Source organism: Dermacentor andersoni, chromosome 4 (assembly GCF_023375885.2).
Source record: "Dermacentor andersoni chromosome 4, qqDerAnde1_hic_scaffold, whole genome shotgun sequence".
Lineage (NCBI taxonomy): Eukaryota > Metazoa > Arthropoda > Arachnida > Ixodida > Ixodidae > Dermacentor > Dermacentor andersoni.
Window position 1 is genome coordinate 198,801,012 of NC_092817.1, and position 14,736 is coordinate 198,815,747.

General features: G+C 49.2%; 24 non-coding genes across 24 annotated transcripts; all 24 read right to left on the reverse strand.

The window, feature by feature from the left end:
• Positions 1–74: 74 nt before the first annotated feature.
• Positions 75–193, reverse strand: LOC126538548 (5S ribosomal RNA). Its single transcript, XR_007601026.1, has one exon. It is a non-coding gene; the product is annotated as a 5S ribosomal RNA (ribosomal RNA).
• A 508-nt stretch (positions 194–701) lies between these two features.
• Positions 702–820, reverse strand: LOC126538547 (5S ribosomal RNA). The gene has a single exon (XR_007601025.1). It is a non-coding gene; the product is annotated as a 5S ribosomal RNA (ribosomal RNA).
• A 509-nt stretch (positions 821–1,329) lies between these two features.
• Positions 1,330–1,448, reverse strand: LOC126538545 (5S ribosomal RNA). Its single transcript, XR_007601024.1, has one exon. It is a non-coding gene; the product is annotated as a 5S ribosomal RNA (ribosomal RNA).
• Positions 1,449–1,960: 512 nt separating this feature from the next.
• LOC126538544 (5S ribosomal RNA) lies at positions 1,961–2,079 on the reverse strand. The gene has a single exon (XR_007601023.1). It is a non-coding gene; the product is annotated as a 5S ribosomal RNA (ribosomal RNA).
• A 509-nt stretch (positions 2,080–2,588) lies between these two features.
• LOC126538543 (5S ribosomal RNA) lies at positions 2,589–2,707 on the reverse strand. The gene has a single exon (XR_007601022.1). It is a non-coding gene; the product is annotated as a 5S ribosomal RNA (ribosomal RNA).
• Positions 2,708–3,215: 508 nt separating this feature from the next.
• Positions 3,216–3,334, reverse strand: LOC126538542 (5S ribosomal RNA). The gene has a single exon (XR_007601021.1). It is a non-coding gene; the product is annotated as a 5S ribosomal RNA (ribosomal RNA).
• A 508-nt stretch (positions 3,335–3,842) lies between these two features.
• LOC126538541 (5S ribosomal RNA) lies at positions 3,843–3,961 on the reverse strand. The gene has a single exon (XR_007601020.1). It is a non-coding gene; the product is annotated as a 5S ribosomal RNA (ribosomal RNA).
• Positions 3,962–4,470: 509 nt separating this feature from the next.
• On the reverse strand, positions 4,471–4,589 carry LOC126538540 (5S ribosomal RNA). Its single transcript, XR_007601019.1, has one exon. It is a non-coding gene; the product is annotated as a 5S ribosomal RNA (ribosomal RNA).
• Positions 4,590–5,098: 509 nt separating this feature from the next.
• LOC126538539 (5S ribosomal RNA) lies at positions 5,099–5,217 on the reverse strand. Its single transcript, XR_007601018.1, has one exon. It is a non-coding gene; the product is annotated as a 5S ribosomal RNA (ribosomal RNA).
• A 509-nt stretch (positions 5,218–5,726) lies between these two features.
• On the reverse strand, positions 5,727–5,845 carry LOC126538538 (5S ribosomal RNA). Its single transcript, XR_007601017.1, has one exon. It is a non-coding gene; the product is annotated as a 5S ribosomal RNA (ribosomal RNA).
• A 508-nt stretch (positions 5,846–6,353) lies between these two features.
• On the reverse strand, positions 6,354–6,472 carry LOC126538536 (5S ribosomal RNA). The gene has a single exon (XR_007601015.1). It is a non-coding gene; the product is annotated as a 5S ribosomal RNA (ribosomal RNA).
• Positions 6,473–6,981: 509 nt separating this feature from the next.
• On the reverse strand, positions 6,982–7,100 carry LOC126538592 (5S ribosomal RNA). The gene has a single exon (XR_007601067.1). It is a non-coding gene; the product is annotated as a 5S ribosomal RNA (ribosomal RNA).
• Positions 7,101–7,609: 509 nt separating this feature from the next.
• On the reverse strand, positions 7,610–7,728 carry LOC126538535 (5S ribosomal RNA). Its single transcript, XR_007601014.1, has one exon. It is a non-coding gene; the product is annotated as a 5S ribosomal RNA (ribosomal RNA).
• Positions 7,729–8,236: 508 nt separating this feature from the next.
• LOC126538534 (5S ribosomal RNA) lies at positions 8,237–8,355 on the reverse strand. The gene has a single exon (XR_007601013.1). It is a non-coding gene; the product is annotated as a 5S ribosomal RNA (ribosomal RNA).
• A 509-nt stretch (positions 8,356–8,864) lies between these two features.
• LOC126538533 (5S ribosomal RNA) lies at positions 8,865–8,983 on the reverse strand. Its single transcript, XR_007601012.1, has one exon. It is a non-coding gene; the product is annotated as a 5S ribosomal RNA (ribosomal RNA).
• Positions 8,984–9,490: 507 nt separating this feature from the next.
• On the reverse strand, positions 9,491–9,609 carry LOC126538532 (5S ribosomal RNA). Its single transcript, XR_007601011.1, has one exon. It is a non-coding gene; the product is annotated as a 5S ribosomal RNA (ribosomal RNA).
• Positions 9,610–10,119: 510 nt separating this feature from the next.
• On the reverse strand, positions 10,120–10,238 carry LOC126538591 (5S ribosomal RNA). The gene has a single exon (XR_007601066.1). It is a non-coding gene; the product is annotated as a 5S ribosomal RNA (ribosomal RNA).
• Positions 10,239–10,746: 508 nt separating this feature from the next.
• On the reverse strand, positions 10,747–10,865 carry LOC126538657 (5S ribosomal RNA). The gene has a single exon (XR_007601117.1). It is a non-coding gene; the product is annotated as a 5S ribosomal RNA (ribosomal RNA).
• Positions 10,866–11,374: 509 nt separating this feature from the next.
• LOC126538656 (5S ribosomal RNA) lies at positions 11,375–11,493 on the reverse strand. The gene has a single exon (XR_007601116.1). It is a non-coding gene; the product is annotated as a 5S ribosomal RNA (ribosomal RNA).
• Positions 11,494–12,000: 507 nt separating this feature from the next.
• On the reverse strand, positions 12,001–12,119 carry LOC126538655 (5S ribosomal RNA). Its single transcript, XR_007601115.1, has one exon. It is a non-coding gene; the product is annotated as a 5S ribosomal RNA (ribosomal RNA).
• A 510-nt stretch (positions 12,120–12,629) lies between these two features.
• Positions 12,630–12,748, reverse strand: LOC126538589 (5S ribosomal RNA). The gene has a single exon (XR_007601065.1). It is a non-coding gene; the product is annotated as a 5S ribosomal RNA (ribosomal RNA).
• A 509-nt stretch (positions 12,749–13,257) lies between these two features.
• Positions 13,258–13,376, reverse strand: LOC126538654 (5S ribosomal RNA). The gene has a single exon (XR_007601114.1). It is a non-coding gene; the product is annotated as a 5S ribosomal RNA (ribosomal RNA).
• Positions 13,377–13,884: 508 nt separating this feature from the next.
• On the reverse strand, positions 13,885–14,003 carry LOC126538652 (5S ribosomal RNA). The gene has a single exon (XR_007601113.1). It is a non-coding gene; the product is annotated as a 5S ribosomal RNA (ribosomal RNA).
• Positions 14,004–14,512: 509 nt separating this feature from the next.
• LOC126538650 (5S ribosomal RNA) lies at positions 14,513–14,631 on the reverse strand. Its single transcript, XR_007601111.1, has one exon. It is a non-coding gene; the product is annotated as a 5S ribosomal RNA (ribosomal RNA).
• Positions 14,632–14,736: the final 105 nt, after the last annotated feature.

The following is a 14,736-nucleotide window of genomic DNA, read 5'->3' on the forward strand; positions in this document are numbered from 1 at the left end:
ACCCACACGTGAGTGTAAAAAAAAAACAAAAATAAGTCACAGAAGCACGCAATAAAAAAATGCAAAAAGAAGGGTGCCATCAGCACTCGGTGTTCCCAGGTGGTCTCCCTCCCAAGTACTGACCGAGCCCAATGCTGCTTAGCTTCGGGGATCGGACGAGAACCGGCGTATTCAGCATGGTATGGCCGATGGCAGGGATGCTATGTTTACGACTGCACCTGTATCGTGCTATGTGCATTCGCAACGTATTGCTACAGCACGTACGCGGCACTGTCTTTCCGTTGATAGTACAGGCACACGTCGTGTACGTGGATTGCTCCGTTTGTTATGGTTAGTCGCTGCCGAGTCGAGCTGGCAATAAAACAAGAGGACGAGAGCAACGATTTGCGTCCGCTGCAGCCCACGTTTGGCGCTAGCAATGCGGCAAGTTATTGACTGTCACTGAGCTGGATACGGGTGTAATAGGTAAACGGTTAGCAGTTTGTGCGACTAAATTTTGCACCATTACTTATACCGGTTACCACCGTCACTGCGCGTACAATCGCCTGGCGGCTTGCATATTGTTTTTGCACTTCGACGTTGGCTCTACCAGTAGGCTGCGCCAGTTGAATGTAACAGTAAATAAAACAACCCACACGTGAGTGTAAAAAAAAAAAAAATAAGTCACAGAAGCACGCAATAAAAAAATGCAAAAAGAAGGGTGCCATCAGCACTCGGTGTTCCCAGGTGGTCTCCCTCCCAAGTACTGACCGAGCCCAATGCTGCTTAGCTTCGGGGATCGGACGAGAACCGGCGTATTCAGCATGGTATGGCCGATGGCAGGGATGCTATGTTTACGACTGCACCTGTATCGTGCTATGTGCATTCGCAACGTATTGCTACAGCACGTACGCGGCACTGTCTTTCCGTTGATAGTACAGGCACACGTCGTGTACGTGGATTGCTCCGTTTGTTATGGTTAGTTGCTGCCGAGTCGAGCTGGCAATAAAACACGAGGACGAGAGCAACGATTTGCGTCCGCTGCAGCCCACGTTTGGCGCTAGCAATGCGGCAAGTTATTGATTGTCACTGAGCTGGATACGGGTGTAATAGGTAAACGGTTAGCAGTTTGTGCGACTAAATTTTGCACCGTTACTTATACCGGTTACCACCGTCACTGCGCGTACAATCGCCTGGCGGCTTGCATATTGTTTTTGCACTTCGACGTTGGCTCTACCAGTAGGCTGCGCCAGTTGAATGTAACAGTAAATAAAACAACCCACACGTGAGTGTAAAAAAAAACAAAAATAAGTCACAGAAGCACGCAATAAAAAAATGCAAAAAGAAGGGTGCCATCAGCACTCGGTGTTCCCAGGTGGTCTCCCTCCCAAGTACTGACCGAGCCCAATGCTGCTTAGCTTCGGGGATCGGACGAGAACCGGCGTATTCAGCATGGTATGGCCGATGGCAGGGATGCTATGTTTACGACTGCACCTGTATCGTGCTATGTGCATTCGCAACGTATTGCTACAGCACGTACGCGGCACTGTCTTTCCATTGATAGTACAGGCACACGTCGTGTACGTGGATTGCTCCGTTTCTTATGGTTAGTTGCTGCCGAGTCGCGCTGGCAATAAAACACGAGGACGAGAGCAACGATTTGCGTCCGCTGCAGCCCACGTTTGGCGCTAGCAATGCGCCAAGTTATTGATTGTCACTGAGCTGGATACGGGTGTAATAGGTAAACGGTTAGCAGTTTGTGCGACTAAATTTTGCACCATTACTTATACCGGTTACCACCGTCACTGCGCGTACAATCGCCTAGCGGCTTGCATTTTGTTTTTGCACTTCGACGTTGGCTCTACCAGTAGGCTGCGCCAGTTGAATGTAACAGTAAATAAAACAACCCACACGTGAGTGTAAAAAAAAAAAAAAAAAATAAGTCACAGAAGCACGCAATAAAAAAATGCAAAAACAAGGGTGCCATCAGCACTCGGTGTTCCCAGGTGGTCTCCCTCCCAAGTACTGACCGAGCCCAATGCTGCTTAGCTTCGGGGATCGGACGAGAACCGGCGTATTCAGCATGGTATGGCCGATGGCAGGGATGCTATGTTTACGACTGCACCTGTATCGTGCTATGTGCATTCGCAACGTATTGCTACAGCACGTACGCGGCACTGTCTTTCCGTTGATAGTACAGGCACACGTCGTGTACGTGGATTGCTCCGTTTGTTATGGTTAGTCGCTGCCGAGTCGAGCTGGCAATAAAACAAGAGGACGAGAGCAACGATTTGCGTCCGCTGCAGCCCACGTTTGGCGCTAGCAATGCGGCAAGTTATTGATTGTCACTGAGCTGGATACAGGTGTAATAGGTAAACGGTTAGCAGTTTGTGCGACTAAATTTTGCACCGTTACTTATACCGGTTACCACCGTCACTGCGCGTACAATCGCCTGGCGGCTTGCATATTGTTTTTGCACTTCGACGTTGGCTCTACCAGTAGGCTGCGCCAGTTGAATGTAACAGTAAATAAAACAACCCACACGTGAGTGTAAAAAAAAACAAAAATGAGTCACAGAAGCACGCAATAAAAAAATGCAAAAAGAAGGGTGCCATCAGCACTCGGTGTTCCCAGGTGGTCTCCCTCCCAAGTACTGACCGAGCCCAATGCTGCTTAGCTTCGGGGATCGGACGAGAACCGGCGTATTCAGCATGGTATGGCCGATGGCAGGGATGCTATGTTTACGACTGCACCTGTATCGTGCTATGTGCATTCGCAACGTATTGCTACAGCACGTATGCGGCACTGTCTTTCCGTTGATAGTACAGGCACACGTCGTGTACGTGGATTGCTCCGTTTGTTATGGTTAGTCGCTGCCGAGTCGAGCTGGCAATAAAACAAGAGGACGAGAGCAACGATTTGCGTCCGCTGCAGCCCACGTTTGGCGCTAGCAATGCGGCAAGTTATTGATTGTCACTGAGCTGCATACGGGTGTAATAGGTAAACGGTTAGCAGTTTGTGCGACTAAATTTTGCACCATTACTTATACCGGTTACCACCGTCACTGCGCGTACAATCGCCTGGCGGCTTGCATATTGTTTTTGCACTTCGACGTTGGCTCTACCAGTAGGCTGCGCCAGTTGAATGTAACAGTAAATAAAACAACCCACACGTGAGTGTAAAAAAAAAAAAAATAAGTCACAGAAGCACGCAATAAAAAAATGCAAAAAGAAGGGTGCCATCAGCACTCGGTGTTCCCAGGTGGTCTCCCTCCCAAGTACTGACCGAGCCCAATGCTGCTTAGCTTCGGGGATCGGACGAGAACCGGCGTATTCAGCATGGTATGGCCGATGGCAGGGATGCTATGTTTACGACTGCACCTGTATCGTGCTATGTGCATTCGCAACGTATTGCTACAGCACGTACGCGGCACTGTCTTTCCGTTGATAGTACAGGCACACGTCGTGTACGTGGATTGCTCCGTTTGTTATGGTTAGTTGCTGCCGAGTCGAGCTGGCAATAAAACACGAGGACGAGAGCAACGATTTGCGTCCGCTGCAGCCCACGTTTGGCGCTAGCAATGCGCCAAGTTATTGATTGTCACTGAGCTGGATACGGGTGTAATAGGTAAACGGTTAGCAGTTTGTGCGACTAAATTTTGCACCATTACTTATACCGGTTACCACCGTCACTGCGCGTACAATCGCCTAGCGGCTTGCATTTTGTTTTTGCACTTCGACGTTGGCTCTACCAGTAGGCTGCGCCAGTTGAATGTAACAGTAAATAAAACAACCCACACGTGAGTGTAAAAAAAAAAAAAATAAGTCACAGAAGCACGCAATAAAAAAATGCAAAAAGAAGGGTGCCATCAGCACTCGGTGTTCCCAGGTGGTCTCCCTCCCAAGTACTGACCGAGCCCAATGCTGCTTAGCTTCGGGGATCGGACGAGAACCGGCGTATTCAGCATGGTATGGCCGATGGCAGGGATGCTATGTTTACGACTGCACCTGTATCGTGCTATGTGCATTCGCAACGTATTGCTACAGCACGTACGCGGCACTGTCTTTCCATTGATAGTACAGGCACACGTCGTGTACGTGGATTGCTCCGTTTCTTATGGTTAGTTGCTGCCGAGTCGAGCTGGCAATAAAACACGAGGACGAGAGCAACGATTTGCGTCCGCTGCAGCCCACGTTTGGCGCTAGCAATGCGCCAAGTTATTGATTGTCACTGAGCTGGATACGGGTGTAATAGGTAAACGGTTAGCAGTTTGTGCGACTAAATTTTGCACCATTACTTATACCGGTTACCACCGTCACTGCGCGTACAATCGCCTAGCGGCTTGCATTTTGTTTTTGCACTTCGACGTTGGCTCTACCAGTAGGCTGCGCCAGTTGAATGTAACAGTAAATAAAACAACCCACACGTGAGTGTAAAAAAAAAAAAAAATAAGTCACAGAAGCACGCAATAAAAAAATGCAAAAACAAGGGTGCCATCAGCACTCGGTGTTCCCAGGTGGTCTCCCTCCCAAGTACTGACCGAGCCCAATGCTGCTTAGCTTCGGGGATCGGACGAGAACCGGCGTATTCAGCATGGTATGGCCGATGGCAGGGATGCTATGTTTACGACTGCACCTGTATCGTGCTATGTGCATTCGCAACGTATTGCTACAGCACGTACGCGGCACTGTCTTTCCGTTGATAGTACAGGCACACGTCGTGTACGTGGATTGCTCCGTTTGTTATGGTTAGTCGCTGCCGAGTCGAGCTGGCAATAAAACAAGAGGACGAGAGCAACGATTTGCGTCCGCTGCAGCCCACGTTTGGCGCTAGCAATGCGGCAAGTTATTGATTGTCACTGAGCTGGATACAGGTGTAATAGGTAAACGGTTAGCAGTTTGTGCGACTAAATTTTGCACCATTACTTATACCGGTTACCACCGTCACTGCGCGTACAATCGCCTGGCGGCTTGCATTTTGTTTTTGCACTTCGACGTTGGCTCTACCAGTAGGCTGCGCCAGTTGAATGTAACAGTAAATAAAACAACCCACACGTGAGTGTAAAAAAAAAAAAAAATAAGTCACAGAAGCACGCAATAAAAAAATGCAAAAAGAAGGGTGCCATCAGCACTCGGTGTTCCCAGGTGGTCTCCCTCCCAAGTACTGACCGAGCCCAATGCTGCTTAGCTTCGGGGATCGGACGAGAACCGGCGTATTCAGCATGGTATGGCCGATGGCAGGGATGCTATGTTTACGACTGCACCTGTATCGTGCTATGTGCATTCGCAACGTATTGCTACAGCACGTACGCGGCACTGTCTTTCCGTTGATAGTACAGGCACACGTCGTGTACGTGGATTGCTCCGTTTGTTATGGTTAGTCGCTGCCGAGTCGAGCTGGCAATAAAACAAGAGGACGAGAGCAACGATTTGCGTCCGCTGCAGCCCACGTTTGGCGCTAGCAATGCGGCAAGTTATTGATTGTCACTGAGCTGGATACAGGTGTAATAGGTAAACGGTTAGCAGTTTGTGCGACTAAATTTTGCACCGTTACTTATACCGGTTACCACCGTCACTGCGCGTACAATCGCCTGGCGGCTTGCATATTGTTTTTGCACTTCGACGTTGGCTCTACCAGTAGGCTGCGCCAGTTGAATGTAACAGTAAATAAAACAACCCACACGTGAGTGTAAAAAAAAACAAAAATAAGTCACAGAAGCACGCAATAAAAAAATGCAAAAAGAAGGGTGCCATCAGCACTCGGTGTTCCCAGGTGGTCTCCCTCCCAAGTACTGACCGAGCCCAATGCTGCTTAGCTTCGGGGATCGGACGAGAACCGGCGTATTCAGCATGGTATGGCCGATGGCAGGGATGCTATGTTTACGACTGCACCTGTATCGTGCTATGTGCATTCGCAACGTATTGCTACAGCACGTATGCGGCACTGTCTTTCCGTTGATAGTACAGGCACACGTCGTGTACGTGGATTGCTCCGTTTGTTATGGTTAGTCGCTGCCGAGTCGAGCTGGCAATAAAACAAGAGGACGAGAGCAACGATTTGCGTCCGCTGCAGCCCACGTTTGGCGCTAGCAATGCGGCAAGTTATTGATTGTCACTGAGCTGCATACGGGTGTAATAGGTAAACGGTTAGCAGTTTGTGCGACTAAATTTTGCACCATTACTTATACCGGTTACCACCGTCACTGCGCGTACAATCGCCTGGCGGCTTGCATATTGTTTTTGCACTTCGACGTTGGCTCTACCAGTAGGCTGCGCCAGTTGAATGTAACAGTAAATAAAACAACCCACACGTGAGTGTAAAAAAAAAAAAAATAAGTCACAGAAGCACGCAATAAAAAAATGCAAAAAGAAGGGTGCCATCAGCACTCGGTGTTCCCAGGTGGTCTCCCTCCCAAGTACTGACCGAGCCCAATGCTGCTTAGCTTCGGGGATCGGACGAGAACCGGCGTATTCAGCATGGTATGGCCGATGGCAGGGATGCTATGTTTACGACTGCACCTGTATCGTGCTATGTGCATTCGCAACGTATTGCTACAGCACGTACGCGGCACTGTCTTTCCGTTGATAGTACAGGCACACGTCGTGTACGTGGATTGCTCCGTTTGTTATGGTTAGTTGCTGCCGAGTCGAGCTGGCAATAAAACACGAGGACGAGAGCAACGATTTGCGTCCGCTGCAGCCCACGTTTGGCGCTAGCAATGCGCCAAGTTATTGATTGTCACTGAGCTGGATACGGGTGTAATAGGTAAACGGTTAGCAGTTTGTGCGACTAAATTTTGCACCATTACTTATACCGGTTACCACCGTCACTGCGCGTACAATCGCCTAGCGGCTTGCATTTTGTTTTTGCACTTCGACGTTGGCTCTACCAGTAGGCTGCGCCAGTTGAATGTAACAGTAAATAAAACAACCCACACGTGAGTGTAAAAAAAAAAAAAAATAAGTCACAGAAGCACGCAATAAAAAAATGCAAAAACAAGGGTGCCATCAGCACTCGGTGTTCCCAGGTGGTCTCCCTCCCAAGTACTGACCGAGCCCAATGCTGCTTAGCTTCGGGGATCGGAAGAGAACCGGCGTATTCAGCATGGTATGGCCGATGGCAGGGATGCAATGTTTACGACTGCACCTGTATCGTGCTATGTGCATTCGCAACGTATTGCTACAGCACGTATGCGGCACTGTCTTTCCGTTGATAGTACAGGCACACGTCGTGTACGTGGATTGCTCCGTTTGTTATGGTTAGTCGCTGCCGAGTCGAGCTGGCAATAAAACAAGAGGACGAGAGCAACGATTTGCGTCCGCTGCAGCCCACGTTTGGCGCTAGCAATGCGGCAAGTTATTGATTGTCACTGAGCTGGATACGGGTGTAATAGGTAAACGGTTAGCAGTTTGTGCGACTAAATTTTGCACCATTACTTATACCGGTTACCACCGTCACTGCGCGTACAATCGCCTGGCGGCTTGCATATTGTTTTTGCACTTCGACGTTGGCTCTACCAGTAGGCTGCGCCAGTTGAATGTAACAGTAAATAAAACAACCCACACGTGAGTGTAAAAAAAAAAAAAAATAAGTCACAGAAGCACGCAATAAAAAAATGCAAAAAGAAGGGTGCCATCAGCACTCGGTGTTCCCAGGTGGTCTCCCTCCCAAGTACTGACCGAGCCCAATGCTGCTTAGCTTCGGGGATCGGACGAGAACCGGCGTATTCAGCATGGTATGGCCGATGGCAGGGATGCTATGTTTACGACTGCACCTGTATCGTGCTATGTGCATTCGCAACGTATTGCTACAGCACGTACGCGGCACTGTCTTTCCGTTGATAGTGCAGGCACACGTCGTGTACGTGGATTGCTCCGTTTGTTATGGTTAGTCGCTGCCGAGTCGAGCTGGCAATAAAACAAGAGGACGAGAGCAACGATTTGCGTCCGCTGCAGCCCACGTTTGGCGCTAGCAATGCGGCAAGTTATTGATTGTCACTGAGCTGGATACAGGTGTAATAGGTAAACGGTTAGCAGTTTGTGCGACTAAATTTTGCACCGTTACTTATACCGGTTACCACCGTCACTGCGCGTACAATCGCCTGGCGGCTTGCATATTGTTTTTGCACTTCGACGTTGGCTCTACCAGTAGGCTGCGCCAGTTGAATGTAACAGTAAATAAAACAACCCACACGTGAGTGTAAAAAAAAAAAAAATAAGTCACAGAAGCACGCAATAAAAAAATGCAAAAAGAAGGGTGCCATCAGCACTCGGTGTTCCCAGGTGGTCTCCCTCCCAAGTACTGACCGAGCCCAATGCTGCTTAGCTTCGGGGATCGGACGAGAACCGGCGTATTCAGCATGGTATGGCCGATGGCAGGGATGCTATGTTTACGACTGCACCTGTATCGTGCTATGTGCATTCGCAACGTATTGCTACAGCACGTACGCGGCACTGTCTTTCCGTTGATAGTACAGGCACACGTCGTGTACGTGGATTGCTCCGTTTGTTATGGTTAGTTGCTGCCGAGTCGAGCTGGCAATAAAACACGAGGACGAGAGCAACGATTTGCGTCCGCTGCAGCCCACGTTTGGCGCTAGCAATGCGGCAAGTTATTGATTGTCACTGAGCTGGATACGGGTGTAATAGGTAAACGGTTAGCAGTTTGTGCGACTAAATTTTGCACCGTTACTTATACCGGTTACCACCGTCACTGCGCGTACAATCGCCTGGCGGCTTGCATATTGTTTTTGCACTTCGACGTTGGCTCTACCAGTAGGCTGCGCCAGTTGAATGTAACAGTAAATAAAACAACCCACACGTGAGTGTAAAAAAAAACAAAAATAAGTCACAGAAGCACGCAATAAAAAAATGCAAAAAGAAGGGTGCCATCAGCACTCGGTGTTCCCAGGTGGTCTCCCTCCCAAGTACTGACCGAGCCCAATGCTGCTTAGCTTCGGGGATCGGACGAGAACCGGCGTATTCAGCATGGTATGGCCGATGGCAGGAATGCTATGTTTACGACTGCACCTGTATCGTGCTATGTGCATTCGCAACGTATTGCTACAGCACGTACGCGGCACTGTATTTCCGTTGATAGTACAGGCACACGTCGTGTACGTGGATTGCTCCGTTTGTTATGGTTAGTCGCTGCCGAGTCGAGCTGGCAATAAAACAAGAGGACGAGAGCAACGATTTGCGTCCGCTGCAGCCCACGTTTGGCGCTAGCAATGCGGCAAGTTATTGATTGTCACTGAGCTGGATACGGGTGTAATAGGTAAACGGTTAGCAGTTTGTGCGACTAAATTTTGCACCATTACTTATACCGGTTACCACCGTCACTGCGCGTACAATCGCCTGGCGGCTTGCATATTGTTTTTGCACTTCGACGTTGGCTCTACCAGTAGGCTGCGCCAGTTGAATGTAACAGTAAATAAAACAACCCACACGTGAGTGTAAAAAAAAAAAAATAAGTCACAGAAGCACGCAATAAAAAAATGCAAAAAGAAGGGTGCCATCAGCACTCGGTGTTCCCAGGTGGTCTCCCTCCCAAGTACTGACCGAGCCCAATGCTGCTTAGCTTCGGGGATCGGACGAGAACCGGCGTATTCAGCATGGTATGGCCGATGGCAGGGATGCTATGTTTACGACTGCACCTGTATCGTGCTATGTGCATTCGCAACGTATTGCTACAGCACGTACGCGGCACTGTCTTTCCATTGATAGTACAGGCACACGTCGTGTACGTGGATTGCTCCGTTTCTTATGGTTAGTTGCTGCCGAGTCGAGCTGGCAATAAAACACGAGGACGAGAGCAACGATTTGCGTCCGCTGCAGCCCACGTTTGGCGCTAGCAATGCGCCAAGTTATTGATTGTCACTGAGCTGGATACGGGTGTAATAGGTAAACGGTTAGCAGTTTGTGCGACTAAATTTTGCACCATTACTTATACCGGTTACCACCGTCACTGCGCGTACAATCGCCTAGCGGCTTGCATTTTGTTTTTGCACTTCGACGTTGGCTCTACCAGTAGGCTGCGCCAGTTGAATGTAACAGTAAATAAAACAACCCACACGTGAGTGTAAAAAAAAAAAAAAAATAAGTCACAGAAGCACGCAATAAAAAAATGCAAAAACAAGGGTGCCATCAGCACTCGGTGTTCCCAGGTGGTCTCCCTCCCAAGTACTGACCGAGCCCAATGCTGCTTAGCTTCGGGGATCGGAAGAGAACCGGCGTATTCAGCATGGTATGGCCGATGGCAGGGATGCTATGTTTACGACTGCACCTGTATCGTGCTATGTGCATTCGCAACGTATTGCTACAGCACGTACGCGGCACTGTCTTTCCGTTGATAGTACAGGCACACGTCGTGTACGTGGATTGCTCCGTTTGTTATGGTTAGTCGCTGCCGAGTCGAGCTGGCAATAAAACAAGAGGACGAGAGCAACGATTTGCGTCCGCTGCAGCCCACGTTTGGCGCTAGCAATGCGGCAAGTTATTGATTGTCACTGAGCTGGATACGGGTGTAATAGGTAAACGGTTAGCAGTTTGTGCGACTAAATTTTGCACCATTACTTATACCGGTTACCACCGTCACTGCGCGTACAATCGCCTGGCGGCTTGCATATTGTTTTTGCACTTCGACGTTGGCTCTACCAGTAGGCTGCGCCAGTTGAATGTAACAGTAAATAAAACAACCCACACGTGAGTGTAAAAAAAAAAAAAATAAGTCACAGAAGCACGCAATAAAAAAATGCAAAAAGAAGGGTGCCATCAGCACTCGGTGTTCCCAGGTGGTCTCCCTCCCAAGTACTGACCGAGCCCAATGCTGCTTAGCTTCGGGGATCGGACGAGAACCGGCGTATTCAGCATGGTATGGCCGATGGCAGGGATGCTATGTTTACGACTGCACCTGTATCGTGCTATGTGCATTCGCAACGTATTGCTACAGCACGTACGCGGCACTGTCTTTCCGTTGATAGTACAGGCACACGTCGTGTACGTGGATTGCTCCGTTTGTTATGGTTAGTTGCTGCCGAGTCGAGCTGGCAATAAAACACGAGGACGAGAGCAACGATTTGCGTCCGCTGCAGCCCACGTTTGGCGCTAGCAATGCGGCAAGTTATTGATTGTCACTGAGCTGGATACGGGTGTAATAGGTAAACGGTTAGCAGTTTGTGCGACTAAATTTTGCACCGTTACTTATACCGGTTACCACCGTCACTGCGCGTACAATCGCCTGGCGGCTTGCATATTGTTTTTGCACTTCGACGTTGGCTCTACCAGTAGGCTGCGCCAGTTGAATGTAACAGTAAATAAAACAACCCACACGTGAGTGTAAAAAAAAACAAAAATAAGTCACAGAAGCACGCAATAAAAAAATGCAAAAAGAAGGGTGCCATCAGCACTCGGTGTTCCCAGGTGGTCTCCCTCCCAAGTACTGACCGAGCCCAATGCTGCTTAGCTTCGGGGATCGGACGAGAACCGGCGTATTCAGCATGGTATGGCCGATGGCAGGAATGCTATGTTTACGACTGCACCTGTATCGTGCTATGTGCATTCGCAACGTATTGCTACAGCACGTACGCGGCACTGTATTTCCGTTGATAGTACAGGCACACGTCGTGTACGTGGATTGCTCCGTTTGTTATGGTTAGTCGCTGCCGAGTCGAGCTGGCAATAAAACAAGAGGACGAGAGCAACGATTTGCGTCCGCTGCAGCCCACGTTTGGCGCTAGCAATGCGGCAAGTTATTGATTGTCACTGAGCTGGATACGGGTGTAATAGGTAAACGGTTAGCAGTTTGTGCGACTAAATTTTGCACCATTACTTATACCGGTTACCACCGTCACTGCGCGTACAATCGCCTGGCGGCTTGCATATTGTTTTTGCACTTCGACGTTGGCTCTACCAGTAGGCTGCGCCAGTTGAATGTAACAGTAAATAAAACAACCCACACGTGAGTGTAAAAAAAAAAAAATAAGTCACAGAAGCACGCAATAAAAAAATGCAAAAAGAAGGGTGCCATCAGCACTCGGTGTTCCCAGGTGGTCTCCCTCCCAAGTACTGACCGAGCCCAATGCTGCTTAGCTTCGGGGATCGGACGAGAACCGGCGTATTCAGCATGGTATGGCCGATGGCAGGGATGCTATGTTTACGACTGCACCTGTATCGTGCTATGTGCATTCGCAACGTATTGCTACAGCACGTACGCGGCACTGTCTTTCCATTGATAGTACAGGCACACGTCGTGTACGTGGATTGCTCCGTTTCTTATGGTTAGTTGCTGCCGAGTCGAGCTGGCAATAAAACACGAGGACGAGAGCAACGATTTGCGTCCGCTGCAGCCCACGTTTGGCGCTAGCAATGCGCCAAGTTATTGATTGTCACTGAGCTGGATACGGGTGTAATAGGTAAACGGTTAGCAGTTTGTGCGACTAAATTTTGCACCATTACTTATACCGGTTACCACCGTCACTGCGCGTACAATCGCCTAGCGGCTTGCATTTTGTTTTTGCACTTCGACGTTGGCTCTACCAGTAGGCTGCGCCAGTTGAATGTAACAGTAAATAAAACAACCCACACGTGAGTGTAAAAAAAAAAAAAAAATAAGTCACAGAAGCACGCAATAAAAAAATGCAAAAACAAGGGTGCCATCAGCACTCGGTGTTCCCAGGTGGTCTCCCTCCCAAGTACTGACCGAGCCCAATGCTGCTTAGCTTCGGGGATCGGAAGAGAACCGGCGTATTCAGCATGGTATGGCCGATGGCAGGGATGCTATGTTTACGACTGCACCTGTATCGTGCTATGTGCATTCGCAACGTATTGCTACAGCACGTACGCGGCACTGTCTTTCCGTTGATAGTACAGGCACACGTCGTGTACGTGGATTGCTCCGTTTGTTATGGTTAGTCGCTGCCGAGTCGAGCTGGCAATAAAACAAGAGGACGAGAGCAACGATTTGCGTCCGCTGCAGCCCACGTTTGGCGCTAGCAATGCGGCAAGTTATTGATTGTCACTGAGCTGGATACGGGTGTAATAGGTAAACGGTTAGCAGTTTGTGCGACTAAATTTTGCACCGTTACTTATACCGGTTACCACCGTCACTGCGCGTACAATCGCCTGGCGGCTTGCATATTGTTTTTGCACTTCGACGTTGGCTCTACCAGTAGGCTGCGCCAGTTGAATGTAACAGTAAATAAAACAACCCACACGTGAGTGTAAAAAAAAACAAAAATAAGTCACAGAAGCACGCAATAAAAAAATGCAAAAAGAAGGGTGCCATCAGCACTCGGTGTTCCCAGGTGGTCTCCCTCCCAAGTACTGACCGAGCCCAATGCTGCTTAGCTTCGGGGATCGGACGAGAACCGGCGTATTCAGCATGGTATGGCCGATGGCAGGGATGCTATGTTTACGACTGCACCTGTATCGTGCTATGTGCATTCGCAACGTATTGCTACAGCACGTATGCGGCACTGTCTTTCCGTTGATAGTACAGGCACACGTCGTGTACGTGGATTGCTCCGTTTGTTATGGTTAGTCGCTGCCGAGTCGAGCTGGCAATAAAACAAGAGGACGAGAGCAACGATTTGCGTCCGCTGCAGCCCACGTTTGGCGCTAGCAATGCGGCAAGTTATTGATTGTCACTGAGCTGGATACGGGTGTAATAGGTAAACGGTTAGCAGTTTGTGCGACTAAATTTTGCACCATTACTTATACCGGTTACCACCGTCACTGCGCGTACAATCGCCTGGCGGCTTGCATATTGTTTTTGCACTTCGACGTTGGCTCTACCAGTAGGCTGCGCCAGTTGAATGTAACAGTAAATAAAACAACCCACACGTGAGTGTAAAAAAAAAAAAAATAAGTCACAGAAGCACGCAATAAAAAAATGCAAAAAGAAGGGTGCCATCAGCACTCGGTGTTCCCAGGTGGTCTCCCTCCCAAGTACTGACCGAGCCCAATGCTGCTTAGCTTCGGGGATCGGACGAGAACCGGCGTATTCAGCATGGTATGGCCGATGGCAGGGATGCTATGTTTACGACTGCACCTGTATCGTGCTATGTGCATTCGCAACGTATTGCTACAGCACGTACGCGGCACTGTCTTTCCGTTGATAGTGCAGGCACACGTCGTGTACGTGGATTGCTCCGTTTGTTATGGTTAGTCGCTGCCGAGTCGAGCTGGCAATAAAACAAGAGGACGAGAGCAACGATTTGCGTCCGCTGCAGCCCACGTTTGGCGCTAGCAATGCGGCAAGTTATTGATTGTCACTGAGCTGGATACAGGTGTAATAGGTAAACGGTTAGCAGTTTGTGCGACTAAATTTTGCACCGTTACTTATACCGGTTACCACCGTCACTGCGCGTACAATCGCCTGGCGGCTTGCATATTGTTTTTGCACTTCGACGTTGGCTCTACCAGTAGGCTGGGCCAGTTGAATGTAACAGTAAATAAAACAACCCACACGTGAGTGTAAAAAAAAAAAAAAATAAGTCACAGAAGCACGCAATAAAAAAATGCAAAAAGAAGGGTGCCATCAGCACTCGGTGTTCCCAGGTGGTCTCCCTCCCAAGTACTGACCGAGCCCAATGCTGCTTAGCTTCGGGGATCGGACGAGAACCGGCGTATTCAGCATGGTATGGCCGATGGCAGGGATGCTATGTTTACGACTGCACCTGTATCGTGCTATGTGCATTCGCAACGTATTGCTACAGCACGTACGCGGCACTGTCTTTCCGTTGATAGTACAGGCACA